Source organism: Diaphorina citri, unplaced genomic scaffold, assembly GCF_000475195.1.
Source record: "Diaphorina citri unplaced genomic scaffold, Diaci psyllid genome assembly version 1.1 scaffold417, whole genome shotgun sequence".
NCBI lineage: Eukaryota > Metazoa > Arthropoda > Insecta > Hemiptera > Psyllidae > Diaphorina > Diaphorina citri.
The window spans coordinates 16,697-39,687 of NW_007377852.1; positions in this window are offsets into that span (position 1 = coordinate 16,697).

The window sequence follows — 22,991 nt, forward strand, 5'->3', positions numbered from 1 at the left end:
ATATTTTCTTTGGACCACCTTCTTTTCTTCTTGGAATGAACCTCTCTATATCAACCAGTCCATCAGCACGCTATACACTACACCACTGAGGTTGGTTGACTCTTTTGACTTTTCAGTCTTTTCTCTTCTCGTACCATTTTCATGTCCACACGACTGCACCTTTTTTCCGGGAATATCCTTTGAAACCTCTGTCTACCAGTAAACCTCTATCTACCAGTCTAGTTATGTCTTCATTGTCTTCAACATCCCATAGAGCTCCATCGCATCAAATGCTTACAAAAGCAGCATCATAGAGAGAAGAGAGAATGTAATTTCATGGCAATGGCGGAATTCCGTCTTCTGCCATTGTGTTTGTGTCTTCCTGATGTATGCACGTTTGTGTGTGTGTTGCACGAGGCTTGTATGAATGTGTACGTCTCGTTTTCTCCATGTCTGAATGGGGAAAAATTCTCATACCGTGTGGTAATACCTGGGAATTTTCTTCTTCTTCCCGTTTTCTAAGTCAATTATCAATATTGAAAAAATAGGTGCGATAGGGGTCTGAAATTCTTTAGAAGGGTTTCTACCGCGGCTGCTGATAGGAATATACTGATGGGAATTATCAGATGAAATCTATCAGCTAGGAGTTGAATTTCAACCCATACTCTCAACCCAAACCAATTTTCTTCCGAGGTAGGTTGAAACCATTAGACATAATATTATTTAGTTTTGGCACAGATACACTTTTCATTCATCCCTTCAAATTTTAGGTGGAAAAATGAAGGGGAAAAAACATCTCTTCTTCACGATTAATATTATTTGCCCACCCAGTCAACCCATGTTTTGTTGTAATAATACGTTACGTGCTGGGATAAGGAACCAACAAAGCACAACATCAATGACTGTTCTATTGGGAAAGACATACATTATAGAAACCCTCCCTCCCCTGAAAAAGAAAAGTGTGTGAGGGAGAAAAAAAAAGAGGGAGATGGAGAGCAGAAGGGGGAAAGAGGGAGAAAGTGAGAAGGATATAGGGTATAGGCCATAGGGGATGCAAATTCCAATAAATTAAAATCCTAGATTCCTAGAAATGCCCTGGATACCTAGAAGGTTTCATAAATTCAAATCGTGTTTGTAGATCGCTTCCTAGAACTTAACACAATAAGAGTCACTTATTCTGGGACATGTATTTGGAGAAGGCAAAATCAGCAGTTATAATAACATGTGTATATATTAGCTGCATAGTTCTTCACAGACATACAGCCATTACATAAATACGACATACAGTTTACATAGATATACAGAAGCAATACATAAATACAACGTACAGTTTGCACAGACACACAGAAGTAATACATAAATACAACATGTATAGTTTGCACATAATTCACATTTCACATTCCGTTCGCGTACATTTTCGCCCTTTGAGAAAACACAATGTCTGAAAAAATGCTGACATTTGAAATGAAGAAAAGCAGAAATGCCTAACAGACTCACATTCGTATGTAAGAAATGCCTAACACAGCGCACACATTTATATGCTCTGGAGAAGAAGGCCTGTCTATCATTAGTTTAGCATGTCTCTAGCGTACTAAGCAACTACTTGTGCCAGCAGGGTAGAATAGAATAGTCAATAGACCTTTTATATCCTCCCCGAATAGAACTGAAAAGGTCTTGTATATTTAATTGTAGCGCAAAATGCTTTATTTTCAAATGAGACATTCAGTCACTTCACAAAAGTTATGACGTAATATACCAGAAAAAAACCATTCACAAATCATTGCATAACTATTTTAATAGTTCTTGTGACGTCAACATTTTGCGAAATATGGAGTGCCTAAGACCTCAAAAAAGAGGATTGTAGTTATTCCTGGAGATTAGAAAGGATGTACAGGGTGTTACAAAAGTTTGTTCGTACGTATACGAGGTCGATTGGGTCATATCTTGATGTCATCAATGGCATTACAATTATCTTGTAATACTACAGGATGTACCATTGCACTAAGGACAGCCACTCACTATCAGGTAGACCTGACAGCTACACCTGATCAGGTCCGCATGTCAGGTCTACCTGATACCTAATGATGAGCACACACAGTATAGGGTAGACCTGAGACTGAGTGGCTGGCATAGGGTCTCATACTCGTATTCTCGTACCACAATCTCTTTATGACCAATCAAGCCTCTTAAATTACCTTCTAGAAGCCAAGTCTAATATCAAAACTAAGTCTTACTATTTTCTAGAAGTTTTCAACTTTTCTTTAATCTTGAAAGAAGGACAGAAAGAAAGAGGAGGAGAAAGGGAGGGAGAGAGATGGAGCTTGGGGAACATGATGTATTTTAAAAGACAACTCAAGTTTTAAGAACACGACAAGAAAAGCTTTTTCTTCTTCTCTTTCTACTCTTTCTCCTTCTTCTTCTCCTTCTCCTCCTTTTTCTCCTTCTTCTCCCTCTCCTCCTCTTCCTCCGCCTCCTTTTCATCCTCCTTCTTTTCCTTCTCCTCCTCCTACTCTTCCTCTCCTCCCCCTCCTCCTCCCCTTCTCCTTCTCTTCCTCCTCCTCCTACACCACCAACTCAACCACCGGAAAAGGAGAAACGCTGCAACCCAGCAAGTGCGTTTAAATGACATTTCTACGGAATCCACTCCACACACAAAAGAGACTGGAGAGGAGTTAATATGAAGGGTTCCCTCAGTATGAATGGCGAAAGGAAATGTTGTAGTCTGGGCAAAAAAAGTTGTTCAAATAAAGCAGCACGTAACGTATTATTACAACAAAACATGGGTTGACTGGGTGGGCAAATAATATTAATCGTGAAGCTTTCCCAATAGAACAGTCATTGATGTTGTGCTTTGTTGGTTCCTTATCCTTTTTTTTTTCCTCTCATTTTTTCCCCATTATTCGAGGAATTCAGAGAATAACAGGTCAAAGATTGAATACATTTTTGGCTCCACAAATTCCTTTCTCCCCCTCGTTGTCTCCTTATTTTTGTCTCTCTCTCCCTCCTTTCCTTTATCTCTCTCTCTCTCTTCCTCTCATACACACCAGTTTCTTTGTTGCCACATGTTACGGTGCTATTTTATCTGGGAAAAGTAGTAAAAGATAAATTTCTATCGTATATCAAATGAGTAACAAAGATCCATGTGTAGTTTAGCTGGATAGATAAAAATATTCAGCCGATTAGATTACACTTCCCTATAGAATAAGGAAAGTAAAAAAGTGCCTTTATAAAAGTACGTAGGACGAATATCATTGGAAAGAGGTAGAAAAGAAAAAAGTTCCGAGACTATAAAACTTGAAATGAAAATTGAAAACCCAAGTACTTGTGAAGAAGTTGAAGTAAAATAACCATTATAGTCATGATAATGGCAGTCTTTATAGTTGACTAGGGGCGAGGTAACTGCTGGTAATGTTATAGTGGACGGGGCTTAATTCACGGCTTAAAGTTCAGTAACTTGAGGTCTGTTGACTTGGTTGAAATCCCAGCGGAATGGCGACTCATGTGCCCTTTGCAGTTAAAGGGCTTGTTTCTCACATGGAAAAAAGATGATAACAATATAATAATAATAATGAAGATTTCATTAACAATGAAAAGAGAATACTTTAGGAACGGGAAACAACGAGATAAAATCCAAACTAACACTAAACCCCTACCTACCTACCTACCTAACTTTTACATTAAAGTACAACGCCTCCAGGCTTGAACGTGAAAACATGCTCTCCCTCTTCCTCCCCATGTCTATAGTCATTCCCTTCTTCATTTACTGTGTCTCTCCTCTTCTTTTTCCTTCCTCCCTATGTGTCCCTCTCTGTCTTCCCTTCATCCCTCTCTATATGTCTCTCTCTTTTATCTTCATTCTTCATATCCGAGGAAACTCTCTCCTGAAATAAATCTAATTCTGACGGTAACATGTATATTAAAAAAAAAACTCCTTTCCTCATCTCCTTTGAAATCTCTCTCCTCTTTCCCCCCCCTAAATTCCTCCTCTCTCCTCCCTCATCTGCCAACATCTATCTTCCACAAATTCCTTTCTCCCCCTCGTTGTCTCCTTATTTTTGTCTCTCTCTCTCTCCCTCCTTTCCTTCATCTCTCTCTCTCTTCCTCTCATACACACCAGTTTCTTTGTTGCCACATATTACAATGCTATTTTATCTGGGAAAAGTAGTAAAAGATAAATTTCTATCGTATATCAAAGGAGTAACAAAGATCCATGTGTAGTTTAGCTGGATAGATAAAAAAATTCAGTCGATTAGATTACACTTCCCTATAGAATAAAGAAAGTAAAAAAGTGCCTTTATAAAAGTACGTAGGACGAATATCATTGGAAAGAGGTAGAAAAGAAAAAGTTCCGAGACTATAAAACTTGAAATGAAAATTGAAAACCCAAGCACTTGTGAAGAAGTTGAAGTAATAACCATTATAGTCATGATAATGGCAGTCTTTATAGTTGACTAGGGGCGAGGTAACTGCTGGTAATGTTATGGTGGACGGGGCTTAATTCACGGCTTAAAGTTCCGTAACTTGATGTCTGTTGACTTGGTTGAAATCCCAGCGGAATGGCGACTCATGTGCCCTTTGCAGCATGTGCCCTTTGCAGTTAAAGGGCTTGTTTCTCACACGGAAAAAAGATGATAACAATATAATAATAATGAAGATTTCATTAACAGTGAAAAGAGAATCCTTTAGGAACGGGAAACAACGAGATAAAATCCAAACTAACACTAAACCCCTACCTACCTACCTACCTACCTAACTTTTACATTAAAGTACAACGCCTCCAGGCTTGCACGTGAAAACATGCTCTCCCTCTTCCTCCCCATGTCTATAGTCATTCCCTTCTTCCTTTACTGTGTCTCTCCTCTTCTTTTTCCTTCCTCCCTATGTGTCCCTCCCTGTCTTCCCTTCATCCTTCTCTATATGTCTCTCTCTTTTTAGTCCGTCCTTCCCTATATCTCTCTCTTCCCTCCGTCCCTCTGTTTCTTTCTCTCTCTCTCCCTCCCTCTCTCTCTCTTTCTATGTCTCCTTTCTCTACCTCCCTCCCTACTCCTCTCTCCCTCTTATTCTTTCCTCTCTCTTACTAGGTCTCTCTCCTTTTCTTTCCTCTCTCTTCTTTTGGACAAAAATTAAATTGGCCCTTGGGATCAATTTAATTTTTGTCCCCTTCTGTCTCTATTCCTTTTTTATGAAAAAATCGTGAATGGTGACTGGTGAGTGCTAGAAAGTTTCTAACGAAATAAATCCCTCGATCTCTTCCCTTCGCCACTGCAACAAATTATAAAACAAATGTGAAGTTCTTTGTTGCAAATTGCATTGCTCCCTCCCACCATCCCCCACTAATTCCCTCTCGTATAGGGGGGCTCTCTCCCTCGCCTCCTAGTTCTTACTCCTCCTAGTTGTTAGTTTTTCATATAATTCTGTTTCTAATGTCTTTTGTCTGGGAAGAGAAGATTTCATCTGTAACTCGCATGACATTAGGAAATGACTCTACTAGGGCCGGAGCTACAACTTGAGTTTGCCCCAAGCTTACAAGTTTTATAATCTGAAGATTGATTTGATTTCCCAAACAGTTCCGAAAACTTGGTCCAACGAATATATCCTTTAAGTCTGTACCAAATCTCACTTTTTTTCATGAGGGGTACCCTACCTCTGAAGATGTTTTGCTCCACCAGCAATAGAAAAATGGAGGGTTTGACATAAATAGATGTACCACCCTGTAATGCCCTGTATACGTAACGTACAGGGGGAGGTAGAACAGAGGCGGTATGATGTTGAAACGTGGAAAAGAACGTTTCAATGAACTTTGAGGTTACTAATTTTTATTTAGTTTAAACATTAAAATAAAACTGAGAGAGGGAAGGGGGAGAAGGACGGAGAGAGAGAATCTACAAAAATCGAGCGACTTGAGCCCCAAAAGTGTCCTGAAAATCGCGAAATTCTTTCGATCTTTTTCCAAAGCTTAGCCCTGAAGAGCGGATCTTCTGCCCTGAATAAGTAATACGGTCTGAACTTTTAAAAGAAGGAGCTGACTTGAAATCCTCTTTCTACCCTCCCATAAAAAACTACGTCTTTGAGCTCTCTTCTCTAAGTTTCCCTCTACATTTCTCTGTTAATCTTCATCTCCATCTGGAACCTTCTCCAATCTACCCTTTTGCCTAGTCCTCACATTACACACGCCTTGGAATTTCCGCTTTGACCTTATCTTTGTCTACATGGACATAATATCTAACATTCTTTATGTATGTTGGAGCCTTATCTGGATTCTTCTACTTGTAAAGTAACAAGTTTTCCAAGAACAACAGGGTGACATGAAAGTTCTGCGCCTCCTGTGTATGTAATTTTTTAAAACCTTTTCGTTCATATGCAACTTTCCCACACTCAGATCCAGCCCGAATGTCCGTTTTTTGGCACACCCTGTTGTTTGTCCGTCACAGATTAACTTTATTATTTTCTAAAGTAACAAGTTTGCAACAAAAAAGTCCGTGAGAGCTGACATGAGTAGTTGATGAGAATGAGTATATCCGAAACAGATGTTATACATATAAAACCTTACGTTGAGAGTGTGAAGTAAGGTACATATGTAGAAAGAAAGACATCCTCTTTAGGTGAGGTATGCCACCTGCAAATTATTTTAGTCGGTGATTTATTACGGTTGGAGTATGGTTCATACCACCAAGTCAAAATACGATCAAAACCAGCGTACTAAAAAAAGGATGTATATTTTGCAGGGTTTTTACGAGTAAAACGTATGATTTTTATCGTTATTTTCATTTTATAACATATTTTTAAACTCTAATAATACCGTCTGTTAAACAAGCCATAACCTCACAAAAGCCTAACAAAACAATAAAATGTACGTACAGGTTCGGTACACCATTGTCCCTAGGTTTTTCATTTTCAAATCCGTCGCCATTGAAGGGAGAATTTGTAAAAAAAAAAAAAAAAAAAAAAAAAAAAAAAAAAAAAAAAAAAAAAAAAAATTGGAAAAATTTTTCTATTAAATTTTGAAAAAAAAAAAAAAAAAAAAAAAAAAAAAAAATCCAAAAATATCAAACAATTGCGAATAATTTTCAATTTTCACCAATATGTTGGTACGTCACTGTTCCCTTTTGTTTCAGTCTCTCTCTCTCTCCCTCCCCTTCCCCCTCCCTCCCTCTCCCTCCGGGCAGTAGTGGGTGTGAGGATAAGGCAAGAGAGAGTATTCTGAGGGACATAAAGAGAGAGGGGAGGGAGGGAATTGTAACAATACTTGGGAATTACTAAATAGAGGGGAATGAAATGGGAGGTAAAGAGAGGGAAAGAGGCATAGGTGAGCTTGGATAAAGGAGAAAGAGAGGTGTACGGAAACGTTAAAAAAGAAAGAGGAGGGTAGCAAGGAAGAAGGGATAGATGGAAGGGAGAAGGATGGATAGGGAGTAGAATAGAAGAAGAAAGAAGGAGAGGGGAGGAGGAAGAGCTGTGGGAGAAATAGACCTGGCAAAAAGAGAGGGAGGACGATGGAGAAATAGGTTAGGTAGATGGAGGAAGGGAGGATTGAGGAAGGGATATGGTAAAGGTAGAATGAAAGGGGGAGAGGGGAGGGTAAAGATTGAGACAGAAGGGAGAGATGACAAAGTGGGATAAGGGAGAGGAGAGGACATATTGGGACACAAAAGCAATGGTGGTGACAACAATTGGACGAGACATTTTTCCGAATCAATGGAACTGAATGGCAATCCTAATTGTAATTATTATAAACCTCTCCCTCTCCCTCCTCCGCCTTCTCTTATTATTCCGTGAAAATGTCTGCCAATGTCTCTCCCAGTTTCTCCTCCTCATTTATTATAACCAGACAATATTGTCTCCCACTGATGTCTGTATGATTATTAAATTTTGTTACCAACCTCAGTGGTGTAGTGGCTAACGCGTTGTTAATATTATTATTAGCATGCGAGAAGCAGCTCTTTAACTGCTAAGTACACATCAGGTTTGTATGCTTTGACTTTTCGTCGGGAAAGTCATTTATTTACGAGGCACCATCTCTTTAACATGGAATTTTTTCCGCTCCAAAACTGCCTCCTCATAAATTGGGAGCCAAGTGTTAAAATATGTAAAATAGGGGCTCTGATGTATATTAAGAAGCAGGGAGGGAGGTTTAGGCACAAAGGAAGGGAGAGGAGTACCTCCCTCTACTGTTGAAACATTTCTCTGGTAATTCAGAAATCAATAAAAAAAGTATGCATGTGGAGGAATTATTGTTATTTTATTTATTAAGCTCTTTGTTCCCATTCCTCTCTCTCTCCCTTACCTTTTCCCCCCTCTCTGCCTTCCTTTCTTCCCTCCCTCTTTCCCTCCTATCATTTCTCATTCCATTCCGCTCAGAACATTGGGGAATACCACCAACCAACGAGCATTGAAAATTCAAATTTCAACTTTTTACTTTTTTCACAACCTCTTTGGTGTCTCCGCACAGTGAAGGGTTAGGACAAGGTGTAACAAAATTGTTCCCATGTTTGACTGCTTTTTTTTTAGAAATTCCCTTTTTAAAATAGGACAAGGAAAGTCGTGTGGTGTTCACACCAAATTTTTATGGGTATACTGTGTTCATTGATTCAACCGTTTAGCTACATCACCATCCGCTAACTTTTTCGAAAATTTCTAAGGACTCCTTGGTCCTGAGAGGAAGCATTTCCAGACACGATGCTTCAAGAGTAATACCCTCCTCTTACTCTCAGATTATTTACACACAATGTTTTTCTTATTTTATTTTTTAAACAGAAAACATTTTCAAGTGAGAGTTAGTGACCCAGATTTTGTGACCGTCTGCTACTACTATGATACCCTCTTGAAATATTTTCTTTTCTGGGACGTTGAGAAGGGACTATATGGGACGTATCCTCTAATCCCTACCCTGAACTATGATATAGGAGTTCTTTATTTTGAGTTAAATATTCTGCAACCTCTGACGTCTGTCAGCGTTAGGTCGCGGATTTGATTCCTGCCCGGGGGCGGATTTTATCCTAAACGATTTTCGGAAAGGCTGGCTTTCTCCTATCCTGTCTTCCTTCTCTCTCCGCTTTCGGAGCGGTAAGACCTTAGCTGTTAAAGTTCCCTTCATCAAACCTCTTGAAAATTTGTAGCACTAAAGTCCGAAATTTGAAATTTAGCCCAGCAGCACCGCGATTATCCAAGTGGTCACCCATTCGGATACCAACCACTTATAACGATGTTTAACTTCAATTAACGATCGTAAAGTGGTGCATTGAACGTACTATTGCCGCTGGCTCATTTCCACGTTTAAAACTGGAGGTATGGAAGAGGCTGCAACAATAACATATTGAAATAAAAGCAGCCCAGATATGAGAATGGTGTATGAGGGCTGAAGAATGTTCAATACTTCTGCCTGGGAGGTTTAATTGTGTAATTAGGTTATTCTGTTCTGTGCATTCTGTATGCTCTGGTAAAATGTACATATTGTACATTGAAAATGTTCTTCGTATTTAGATTTCCACATAGTTTTTCCGTGTTGTACGTAGTAAAATAATTGTTATATGTATGTTCTATGGATTCTACATAGTTTCTCTTGTGCATCATACACTGTATCATTCCCCTCCCATTTTCACTTACTGTTATGATTATAACAGGAAGTTATAGCGAAGCTCTACTTTGCAATACGAAAGTATTGCCATCGGTTCGAATCTTCAAAATCGGGAAATGTGTTGAAATTCTGGAAATATCTGTTTTTAATTTCCTTATCCTATAATACATTTTACGTATTGTTCTGCTAAATCTTTATTCGAAGAATTTGTAGCGTAACACACCCCACGCAGATACCCACACACATAATTCCGTCAGCCGTTCTATCTGAAGAAGTAGAAATATGAAATATTGAAATCACAAAAATAATAATTCATCAATTTATATATCTTTTGTTAAAAGAAAAGTTTTTTCTTTGGAGAAATGAGAAGAAAATCCCGGAGGTGAGAGAGGGGAGGAGTAGAAGGGATAGGTTAGGGAAGAACCTGGTGGATGAGGGAGAAAATGGAAAGGGGGAGTAAAAGATGAGTTTTTCTTGGGAGAAATAAATCTATATGTAAATTCTTTGTTGTAAGTTAAACAGATTTTTCTCTTTGTTCAACTTCTTCGATGCTTCAGTCATAATAGCACGGACTTTTGTTCAATGGGCACATTTCAATTGCCGTACATAGCTTTTGTAAATTTCTTCTGTGATTTGAAGTATTCTGTGACATCAACTTCAAATGACAAATTATAGTTTATAGCACACGTAAATTCCTTTGAAAAGTTTTTCACCTTGTTCTGGCCTTTGCAGAACACAAATCCCTTAATGGAGAAACACGAAATATCTTCGGGTACCAAAGAAGCTTGCATATTTGTGTTTTATTATTGTTCTTCCCATAAAAAAAGGAAACAGAACAAGAAAGTTTTAGATTTATTTTTCTATATCCACAACAAAATATTACCTGGGTATTACTTTGCTATAGTTTAGAACATGGAAATGCTGGAATTAATAATAATAGAAATGGTAGAGCGAGATAAGGAGCGCCTCAGGAGAGGAGGGAAAGATTAAAAGATATCTATCAGGTAGCCGTACATTTTACTAAAGTGTACCTACTAGAGGCAATTTTATTGGGCCAGCCACTCACTATCGTGGCTGATAGTGATTGGCTGGCCTTAGAGAAGAAGTGAATGAAAATACCCTCACGGTCATAGGAAGGGTATAGCTATACTGGTTACACCAAATACACCATCCAGATACACACCACACTCAATGTTGTTCAACTTAAGTGTACTGAATTGGAAACAAGTGGCTTCAACAACATAAAATTTAGCTCCTGTGTAGGTATCCAATATTGCTATCACAACGTTACCAAGAAGTTCACATTAGTAGAGAGCACAAAGACTCAACTTCGAGGTCAACCAAATCAAAGCATACTCTAATGGTACAAGTTAAAAATAAAGCAAACATTTTTTACTTATAATTAACGTTTAGTCTCGTCTGTTCTAATTACGTATTATTACAACAAAACATGGGTTGACTGGGTGGGCAAATAATAATAATCGTGAAGAAGAGATGTTTTTTCCCCTTGATTTTTCCACCTAAAATTTGAAGGGATGAATGAAAAGTGTATCTGTGCCAAAACTAAGTAATATTATGTCTAATGGTTTCAACCTACCTCGGAAGAAAATTGGTTTGGGTTGAGAGTATGGGTTGAAATTCAACTCCTAGCTGATGGATTTTATCTGATAATTCCCATCAGTATATTCCTATCAGCAGCCGCGGTAGAAACCCTTCTAAGGAATTTCAGACCCCTATCGAACCTATTTTTTCAATATTTATAATTGACTTAGAAAACGGCAAGAAGGAGAAAATTCCCAGGTATTACCACACGGTATGAGAATTTTTCCCCATTCAGACATCATGTATATGGAGAAAACGAGATGTATACATTCATACAAGCCTCGTGCAACACACACACAAACGTGCATACATCAGGAAGACACAAACACAATGGCAGAAGACGGAATTCCGCCAATCAATTGTGATATGCGTGGTTTAATTGTGTTGGCTAACGCGAGGCGCATGTCATCGCTAACGATCAGTTTGTTTCTGTGTTTTGTTTTAATAATCAATAACGTTGAAAATCCTCTTTCGCTCAGATAAGTGGTACTGAACAGCATCAGCGGTCAAACTTTCTTGACTTGGCGGGGCGGAGCGCTACCGCGCTCCTTAATCAGCAGCCGCGGTAGAAACCCTTCTAAAGAATTTCAGACCCCTATCGGACCTATTTTTTCAATATTTATAATTGACTTAGAAAACGGCAAGAAGAAGAAAATTCCCAGGTATTACCACACGGTATGAGAATTTTTCCCCATTCAGACATCGTGTATACGGAGAAAACGAAACGTACACATTCATACAAGCCTCGTGCAACACACACACACACAAACGTGCATACATCAGGAAGACACAAACACAATGGCAGAAGACGGAATTCCGCCATTGCCATGAAATTACATTCTCTCTTCTCTCTATGATGCTGCTTTTGTAAGCATTTGATGCGATAGAGCTCTATGGGATGTTGAAGACATAACTAGACTGGTAGACAGAGGTTTCAAAAGAGATTCCCGGAAAAAAGGTGCAGTCGTGTGGACATGAAAATGGTACGAGAAGAGAAAAGACTGAAAAGAGTCAACCAACCTCAGTGGTGTAGTGTATAGCGTGCTGATGGACTGGTTGATATAGAGAGGTTCATTCAAAGAAGAAAAGAAGGTGGTCCAAAGAAAATATAGTGGACGAATGGGGATCTTTGTGAGAAGGAATCACTGGTCATCTTTTTCTTCGTTTACTCTTGTCTTTTCCCACTCAAGCAGTTTGTGTCTGCTAAGGAATTACTAGTCTGCCTTGAAGTAATGTGTATAACATCCCATTCTAAAAGAAAGACGGAATTACTTTGGGGCTGTTTACCCCTACACCTAAGCGTCAGAGTGGGCTTGTTGTGTCATTAGCCATGACTACTCTGACTAGTGACGCAGTGATACCTAATATGAAGGAATCACCAGACATGATATAAGAAAACAGAGCTAAGCTGGTGAAAACTAACACGTAATGGCAACCCTGTCAAGGTCATAGAAAAAAGGAGTTACCTATATTCGTACCTACATAAGTGGTACATTACTGGTGTTGGTTGGAAAAGTACATACGTAAGTATACATGGAAACTGTATACGCTTTACCGACTAACATGTGGCTGCAAAGAAATTGTACTATCCGCATTTAAAATTACACACTGTGCTTAATTTTAACTGTTAAATGCTGGTTGGTGTAAGTGAGGTGTAAACAGCACGTGGAATATTATACAACGACTTGGGTTATTCCGTGTATTATTACTTGATACATATTTCCGTACAAAGGCCGTCCCACATTTTCAATTGTTTCATATGATTTATTTTCCTTGTTGTAGTGAAACTATTTTTGTTTTGTCCTCAAATCCTTTGAACGATGGAAAATCGTTAAATATTTCTAGGAATTTTTATCAGTCAAAGGAAATTTCCTGTCTCAAGTTAGAAATGTTTAAATCCTAAGAAAGAACATGCATTTACACCATTTTTAGAGACACCTGAGTACTGAATCAAGAGATTTTATGTCATTTTTAGCCTGGTTAGGCTTGTTTCATCTTGTCATATTGATAGATTCTGACGTGACTTTGTGAAGATTCATCTTGAAAAGAAGAACACAAATAGCTTTTACTCTTCACAGTTGGGGGAGGGACTTAAAGTTCCGTAACTTGAAGTCTGTTGACTTGGTTGAAATCCCAGCGGAATGGCGACTCATGTGCCCTTTGCAGTTAAAGGGCTTGTTTCTCACACGGAAAAAAGATGATAACAATATAATAATAATGAAGATTTCATTAACAATGAATAGAGAATACTTTAGGAACGGGAAACAACGAGATAAAATCCAAACTAACACTAAACCCCTACCTACCTACCTAACTTTTACATTAAAGTACAACGCCTACAGGCTTTCACGTGAAAACTTGCTCTCCCTCTTCCTCCCTATGTCATTCCCTTCTTCCTTTATTGTGTCTCTCCTCTTCTTTTTCCTTCCTCCCTATGTGTCCCTCCGTGTCTTCCCTTCATCCTTCTCTATTTGTCTCTCTCTTTTTAGTCCGTCCTTCCCTATATCTCTCTCTTCCCTCCGTCCCTCTGTTTCTTTTTCTCTCTCTCTCCCTCCCTCTCTTTCTATGTCTCCTTTCTCTTCATCCCTCCCTACATCTCTCTCCCTCTTATTCTTTCCTCTCTCTTACTAGGTCTCTCTCCTTTTGTCCCCTTGTGTCTCCTCTCTACTCCTTTCCCTCCCTCTGTCTATCTCCTTCCCCACTTGTCTCTTTTCTCCTCTCTCTCTCTCTTCCCTTCCTCCCTCTCTCTGTCTCTCTCCTCTATTTTATTCCCTCCCCATCTCCCTCTCTTCCTCTATATTTCAAGTTTGTACTGTCGAGGTGCATAGTAAAGGAACTTCCTAGTCTCATCCTGTTAATATAAATGAATTATTCAGTCATTTTCTCTTGTTCTTTTCTCCTTTCTCCCCCTCTTCTTCTTCTGCATTCTTTCTTCTTATCTCAGGTCTTCTTTTTCTGGGAGAAATAGTCTAGGACAAACATTCCCTATACTCTCTTAGGCCCTATTCCTGTAATTCCTTATCTCTTTATCTTACCTTTCTCCCTTTATCTTTCTCTCCTTCCTTGCAGTCTTTCCAGTACAGTTTATTCATTTTACTTTCTATTTTTTTTTTCTGTAAATCTTTAATAATATTCGACTGGGGAAATAAACTATAGAAATGAAGAATATAAAGAAATGAGGGAATCACAAAGGGAAGAACGACTAGGAATTCTACAGAAGAAAACAAGGAAGTGATTTGAAGCACCTGGACGCCTCCTAACTGGGTAAAGTGCTACATACACACTGCTTGTATGGAGAAAGTTTGCCCTATATTCTTCCCAGCTCTGTAGTTATACTCGTAATAATGAAAAACTCCCTGATAATTTTAAATTGTTTATGAGAAAACTTTTTGGTTCATTCCTCAGGGATTGTTCTTAGGTCCCCAAGTTCCTTTATTGTCACTTTGATGAAATTTTTTGATATTGCTTCAGTGTACGCTGTTTACGGTTTTTCGGTTGTCCTTAATTCTTTTCTTTCTGGAGTTTCTAGAATTTGTATGTGACATTCTTGTTTGGGTGACTCGGAAGTCCTTTTCGAGGTTCAAGTTTTGAGACCAACAGGTCCGGGAAAAGTTATGGAATTTATTCATTTTAGAAAGAGTTTCTGACTGTCGTTAAGTTTGAATTTCCTATCTCTGTAACGGGACTGAAGTGGTTAATATGTTTTTTAATACCTTTGAAGCAAAGGGATCGAGGATGCTGTTAACCCATTTCGTCACCTACTCCTTTCTCTCCCTCTGTCTATCTCCTTCCCCACTTGTCTCTTTTCTCTTTTCTCCTCTCTCTCTCTCTCTCTCTCTCTCTTCCCTCCCTCCTTCTCTCTGTCTCTCTCCTCTATTTTATTCCCTCCCCATCTCCCTCTCTTCCTCTATATTTCAAGTTTGCACTGTCGAGGTGCATTGTAAAGGAACTTCCCTAGTCTCATCCTGTTAATATAAATGAATTATTCAGTCATTTTCTCTTGTTCTTTTCTCCTTTCTCCCTCTCTTCCTCTTCCGCATTATACTTTATAAATGGTGCTTCACTATATCAAAGTTGCTCTTACTAGGGTTAACAAAACCTTCTAGGTGGCACAAAGTTGGTCGACTTCCGTACAAAGTGAAAGTTTTCCATTATTCCCCATCGACATCAATTCTCTTCAACGGGTTTCGGCTGTGGTCGTAAATTTCATCACCACTTAGATTATTATTCGTTTTCCAAGTGTTCTAATTGTTTTCCGTGTAATAGTTTCTCTTGACTCGCTCGGTGGCTAGACAGCCAATTTACGTTCCGACCCTGTGACCTTTCTACAGGATTTTCCAAAAACGTATGACAACGTACTTTTTTATACACGATTTTGCTGAAAGCGTATTTGTGGAGAGATGTTAGATGGCTCCTTTAATTTTGAAAGATCACCATGAGTCTAGGGCTTAATGAGACTTCAAAACTACTCAGTTTTTTTTTTCTGCTTCTGAAACTCACAAACGGCTTGACGCCACATTGCAGCAAACCGTCATGAAATAAAGAATGGGGGTCCTGAGTGAAAGGTCAAATTTCGTGTTTCCTTCTTCCTTCGTCACAACTGTCATGTCACCCATCCTGCCACCAATTTAGACTGTTCAAGATTTTGTGACGGAAAGGTTTTGCCACGAGGGGAGAAAATAGACGATTGCATTGAAGAATGGATTTTCCTTTTTGACGTTATCAAGAGAAAAACAGAGGAGAAGGAAGGAGAAAAAACGAGAGAGAGAAAAGAGGGGAGGAAGAGGGAGGGAAGAAAGGAGAGAGAGAGGGTCTCCTGAATTCTTCCATCAATCATGTGGTCAAGAGAAAGAACGTTTCAATTCGTTCTTTCTCTCCTTTTTCTTACTCCTCCTCCCCCTCTTCTTCTTCACTCCCCTTCTATCTTGCCCTTATCTCTCTCAATGTGACTGTCACTTTTCAAATGTGATGTGAAGATAATGGTAGAAAAATGAGTTCGAGATGTCTTCCCAGGGTGGACCCTTTTCTTGTAATCTGTGAATTTCGAGAAAAAAAGAAACACTCTTCTTCTTCACTCCCCTTCTATCTTGCCCTTATCTCTCTCAATGTTACTGTCACTTTTCAACTGTGTGAAGATAATGGTAGAAAAATGAGTTCGAGATGTCTTCCCAGGGTGGACCCTTTTCTTGTAATCTGAATTTCGAGAAAAAAAGAAATGACAAAAAAAGTAAAAAGATGGAACCTCACAGTCATCCATCCAGAGGACGAAGATGAAGAAGAAGAAAGGGACACCTGCAAAGTGGTTGTGATGTGTTTTGCAAAAATCAAGAAATGAATTCACAAAGCATAATAGGTACTCCTAATAAAATCCATGTACAAATGTACAATTTTATTGTACACATGGCTGATTTATTGATTTTATTTTAAGAATTCCTCGATTGAAAATATCACATATTCTTTTCCTTGGCGTCATCCCTGAACATCTTCTTCCCCTCCTTTTCCTCACCTTCTTCTTGTTCTTTTGATAATCCCTCCTCCTCCTTCTTCTTCTTTTCGTTATCTTCTTCTTCCTCCTCTCCTTCGTGTTGTGTTGTTTGGAAATAATTTCACGGCGCCAAGTCTGTGTGTCTCCACACAGCATCGAGCTTTATCTCCCGGGCAGACAAAACTCATCCTCCCTTTTGTTGGTCTGCTATTGCCAAAAGTTTCCTGAAAGTTTTTGTTTTTAAACTCTTCTTCGGCTCTCTCTCTTTTTCTCTCTCTCTCTTCTTCGGCTCTCTCTCTTTCTCGCTCGCTCGCTCACTCTTACTGTCGTAATTACTTCTTTTTCTATTGTTTTGTTGAGAAATTAATTGGAAGAATATGCTTCTTCAATTTTGCTGTCTTTTTTTATTCTTACTGTCGTAATTACTTCTTTTTCTATTGTTTTGTTGAGAAATTAATTGGAAGAATATGCTTCTTCAATTTTGCTGTCTTTTTTTTACATTTATGAACAATGTCCCTAGCTTGTTTTAGTATCAGGTGATTAGACGAGGTATGTATAACTGTCACTTGAAATTTCACCTCCATTGTACTTGTAGATCTAGATCTAGAACTTTTTATGATGAACTAAATTTACAATAAACGAAATTGAAATTTTAGAAATACATATACCCGAACACTGTACGTGGAATGTACATACTAAAAAAAAGTCCATGCTTATCAAAACAGTACAACCACATGAAAAGCGAAATGGCAGAGGAAAAAAAATGCCAGAAATATGTACTGAGAGAAGAAAATTGAAAATGTTTTTATTAAAACCGCACCCGAAAAAAAGCGTGCTTTGGAATTCCCGAACACTGTACGTGGAATGTACATACTAAAAAAAAAGTCCATGCTTATCAAAACAGTACAACCACATGAAAAGCGAAATGGCAGAGGAAAAAAATGCCAGAAATATGTACTGAGAGAAGAAAATTGAAAATGTTTTTATTAAAACCGCACCCGAAAAAAAGCGTGCTTTGGAATTCCGTTTCCAAGCCCGGGGTTATTTTTGGTTGGGGCTGAATCATGTACATATTTATCTCGTTTTTTCATTAACCATACAAATAACCTTGTAAACAGCAATCTGAGATAAGCCTAATACGAAATGAATAGATTGAGACTTAGGATTTCGAGAGAGGCAAAAATGTAAGCCGTATAGCTTCTTTAGAAACCGCATATCATATTATTGGGTACATGGTGGCTCTCAACACTCTGGTGTGTAATATTCAAAGATACGTGAAAATTTCGATTGCATTTTGGAAACTCTACGAAAAATGTAATTTTGCATTTTTAAAACTTGGGGGGGGGGAATATTAATTAGTAATAGAAAGTAAAACATGTGATTGCATTTTGAAAATTTTTATAAAGAAAAAGAAAAAAAAATGTGATTGCATTTTGAAAACTTTTTGTTTAAACTTGAAAACATGAAACTCTCAAAGTGTCTTGGTAAGTCCAGTGCTAAAAAGAGGTGCCCAAGATACATAGAGAAAGAAGAGGATCTGTGTGGAACCATGTGGAATACTACCACAATGTCGAAACGTAAATTTTCTGTGGTGAGCTAAAAAGTTGTGACGCTTTGAAACTATAAAACAGAACAAGAATAGTCTCCTAGAAAGAACCTGGAAAAACCTCAGGCAATCCTTTGCGCCACTTCCAAGAATATACCACATCAATGAGAGGTAACACAATACTATGATACCACATCAAACAAAAGCTACGTAGTGTTTCCCTTTGTCTTGAAATGCTCATAGAAGAAAAACATTTTTTCCCCATATTTAATTAAAGATAGCAGCAAAGTCTCAACGGTATTCTGTCAGTTCCCTGAAGAAATGCATGTAGTACGGGGTGAACTTTTCAGACGAATTTCTGTAATAAATAAAGGTATTTTCTTGGTGTTGACTCAGCCTCACCCTGAGGTTTCTCTCCACGCTCCACCACACCACTATCTCCACACTGAACGCCACTACTACTACTACTACTCCTCCTACTCTCCGCCACATTACCATCCCCCTGCGTCACCTCCATTGCCTCCACAACAGCATTGTAGTAGTTCTTGGTGTCATGGGATTATAGGATAACCTATTCCAAGTTGACAGTCCAAATAAGGCACTACACTACTTGTAGTACTTGTTTATACTTAATTACTTGAACTTTTTGTCGCATATACGTAAAATTTGCGCGAGTGATGGTGTTTCATGTTTTCGAGTTTCCTTTTTGCCCGTTTGTAATTTGTACGTTTACTTTTTCCGAACTTTCTCATATCAGGGGATGGGATATTGTGTAATTAAAGAGCGCGGTATTTCTAGATTTAATTTGTCCCTCCATCGCGCGCGGGGAGAGGGAAAGTTCTGAAGTGCTTATTAGCAACTTTCTCTAAAGTGGAATATTAGTTTCGAAGATTTTGCTGATTTAAATCCGGACTCCGCCGCCCCCTTCCCTGTGGAAAGTAATCCAAATATTTACCCAACTTTTTCCTTTGAAAAAGGAAGTAGAAGATTTGATCGGATAATCCTTACCCTATTTCCTTTTGATGAGGAGGGGAAATGAAATGGGAGTGGGGGAAATTTATTTACTGTGGGTGCAAGCAGTTTGTTTATTTTTTTTCTCTCCTTGGATTTATTCTGGTACCCTGTTGCCTATTTTTCTCGAAATTACAGACAGATTTTTGTAATGACTGTGGTCTCTACAGTTCTAATAATCTTAGGGGAATTCATGATATTTTTAATCAGCAAAACGTGATCATGGTCACTGCCACTAGGTTATTGCACTTTGTGAAAACCACTTGTGGTATACAGGTATACTGAATATTGTGAAAAAGCAAGCACAAAAATCAGCTGCATCTCTTTTCGTTTTAATAACACTCATTTATCCTCTCGTCCCAACATGATGGAAGAAATTAAATTTCCACAAGATTACATGTTATCGTCAAAGTGTGTAATCATTCTGCACTTTGTGTAAAAAGAACAGGCAAGACTTGAAAAGTCTCTAAAGTTCTAATAATCTTAGGGGAATTAATGATATTTCTAATCAGCAAAACGTGATCATGGTCACTGTCACTAGGTTATTGCACTTTGTGAAAACCTGCACTTGTGGTATACTGAATATTGTGAAAAAGCAAGCACAAAAATCAGCTGCATCTCTTTTCATTTTAATAACACTCACATATCCTCTCGTCCCAACATGATGGACGAAATTAAATTTCCACAAGATTACATGTTATCGTCAAAGTGTGTAATCATTCTGCACTTTGTGTAAAAAGAACAGGCAAGACTTGAAATCCTCTCATACACACCAGTTTCTTTGTTGCCACATGTTACGGTGCTATTTTATCTGGGAAAAGTAGTAAAAGATAATTCCTCAGCATTTATTGCAACTCTCCGAGACGTGAAATTTAAGCAAATTAAAACACGTTCAATCTTTGGGAGAAAACATGAAGATCTTCGGGTTGGATTTTGAATAATATCCATTTTCCTGTTTTCGAAAATCCGGGATTTTAATTCATGCTTTCCTTCCAGAATAATTTCATTTGGATGGATTAGTTGGGATGGGTAAAATGACTGATAAAAGACAAACATAGATATGTAGCTCTTTCAGAGCAATCCATCATTACAATCTTTCTATTTTCTATCTATCATGTTCTATAAATTTTGTGAAAATGGGATTTATTTCCGTTAAGATGTAAAAGTAGGGAGGGAGGAAGAGGAATGGGAAGGAGGAGAGAAGTAGAGAGGGAGAGAAGAGAGAAAAAGGGATAGAGGGGAATGGGAGAGAGAGAAAAGGGGATGGAGTTAGACAGTTAGAGGAATAGAAGAGTTAGGTGAGGAGAGATGGGGAAGGGAGAGAAAGAGGAATAGGACGGAGAGAGAGTTCCCCTGGAAATGGAGGATTAGGGGGAGAGAGGAGGAGATAAAATATAGGAGGGAATATGAAAAGGGAGGGGTAGACAGGAGAAGGAAGGAATGGTAGGAGTATAGGAGAGGGAGGGATAAGGAAGGAAGGAAGGAGGTAGTGCTGGTGGATAATGACTGAACGAAAAAAACAAGTTCCAAGTTTCTTTCTTTTTCGGTCCGTCTGTAGTGACCAAAACTCTCGAACGATTCATCTGAATTTGGTGAAGTTTGGCAAACATGTTCGAGAAACAAAGAAAATTTTGCCTTTAAATTTAGACCTTTTGGGAGTTTAAAAGGGAACTTTTTTACTGATATCTACAATAAAATTCACTCAGTTCACTAAAACAGTTGTGCGTTTAAAGGGGAGAGCGTTTTAAAGAGGTGGAAAGGAGCTCAATATGGGGGTGTTAAAATCAAGTGAATATTTCCTGATAGATTGTGAAAGAAGGAGAGAACGGAAAAGAGACAGAGAGGGGAAGGGAGAGGGAGAAGAAAAGAGAGTGGAAAAGGGAGAAAGGGGGGATTGAGGTGAGAGATAAAATGTGAAAAGGGGGAGGTAGACACATAGAGGAGGAGATATAAAAGCTATATCTACCTATCTACAACTTGGGTGTCGGGTTAATATTCTCAACATAATGAATGAAATGTAGCAGAAATACGATAAATACCGACACAACACACAAAGATGGACTGATAATAATGTGAGCTCTGTAAGCCAGAGCTTGTTTATGTTTATCATTATAAACCAGAGTTGTACAAAATACAAACCTCGAAACGGTCGATATGTTACGGGATACCAACATATAAAGAGGCGCAATAATACTGTTGAAATAGAATACGATGAACTATAAATGAGGAACTCGTAAAGGAACTATAGACGTCCTACTTCGACAGTCTAAATAAAGAACTACACTACAAAAGACTGGTGAAAACATTGTATATCAGAGCTTCTTAACCCCACATGAAGCCCTTACGGACCAAAGGTTCTTAATTTATGGTCCAAACCCTTTTGGCCTCACATGATGCATGATGGTGACTGCACCTCGAGATTTAACAAGAACTCTACTATAGGAGACCAACACCCATCTAGAAACCTGCCAGTCAGCAAGCAACTAGCTGTTGAAACAACCAAACTGGCATTAACCAAGTTCGTGGCACAAACCATTCAAGTTATGTATCTTGGCACAAGGCCTAAGTAAAATCCGAGTACAAAGTACAATCCCATCAGCCCTTACGTTGAACAGTCCTCGTAATAAACACGTCAGACAAATCTTATGGAGCGGAATTTAGAACTTCAGACTGAAGCCTGAAGCTTGGAGGCACTACTACCTCTCCAGATTTAATAGCATGCCACGTGATGTATGCTGTATTTGTTTAGGATACACTATACACTCCAAACACGTTTCTATTTTAACACGCAGCAACAGCAGCAGCAACAGTACCAGTAACAGCAGATTTTCATCAACTTGAGTCAGCAGAGCATACGAAATACACAATCAGTCTGAATCTCTGAATACGAGATGGAAACATGGTTCGAGTTATTTGGCCAATCTAGTCAGATTGGTTGGTGGGGCGTTTGCCTTGTAAGTGCTAGGCCGCGGGTTCAATTCCCGCCCGGGGCGGAATTTATCCTGAACGTATAAGGTTCGTTCTCGGAACGGCTGTCTTTTTCCTATCCTGTCTTCCTTCTCTCTTGTTCATCGTTATTTGATTTTAATCGATCATGAAGTGCTGACTGAGAGAGAGATTCTACTTTTCTAGAGCTTCAAAATAACAAGATGTATGCAAGAGCTCTAAAGGTGTGTCCACTGTCCACATAATATATGATCGACGCGACGAGGTGAATGAAGTGGTAGCATATCGAGGCAGTGTGGACGGTTCAGTCGACATCGATCGATGGTCGTCGACTATGTTTGGACACAGCTTAGACTTGAAATAATTTCCATAACTAAATTACCTAGTATATTGTATTATAAACAGTACAAATAAACCATCTAAATCCAAAATGTTGACCTTATGACACAATGGTCTCTTCATTGTCTCCCACCATCAGGACACCCCATCTTCATTCTTCATATCCGAGGAAACTCTCTCCTGAAATAAATCTAATTCTGACGGTAACATGTATAAAAAAAAAAAATCTCCTTTCCTCATCTCCTTTGAAATCTCTCTCCTCTTTCCCCCCCCTAAATTCCTCCTCTCTCCTCCCTCATCTGCCAACATCTATCTCTAATCTGATGCAGAAAAAAATGACGTTATTAAAATATTATTACGGCGAGAAACATCTGCAGCACGCCACTTGAGTCTGTGTCATAGCATGTCCCGCCTCCTCCTTAAGCCTCTAATGCAGTCGTTATAAACAATTTAATCTCTTTTTAATTAAAAAATAATGACGTTGATGATAATGATATTTTTTTTTCTAC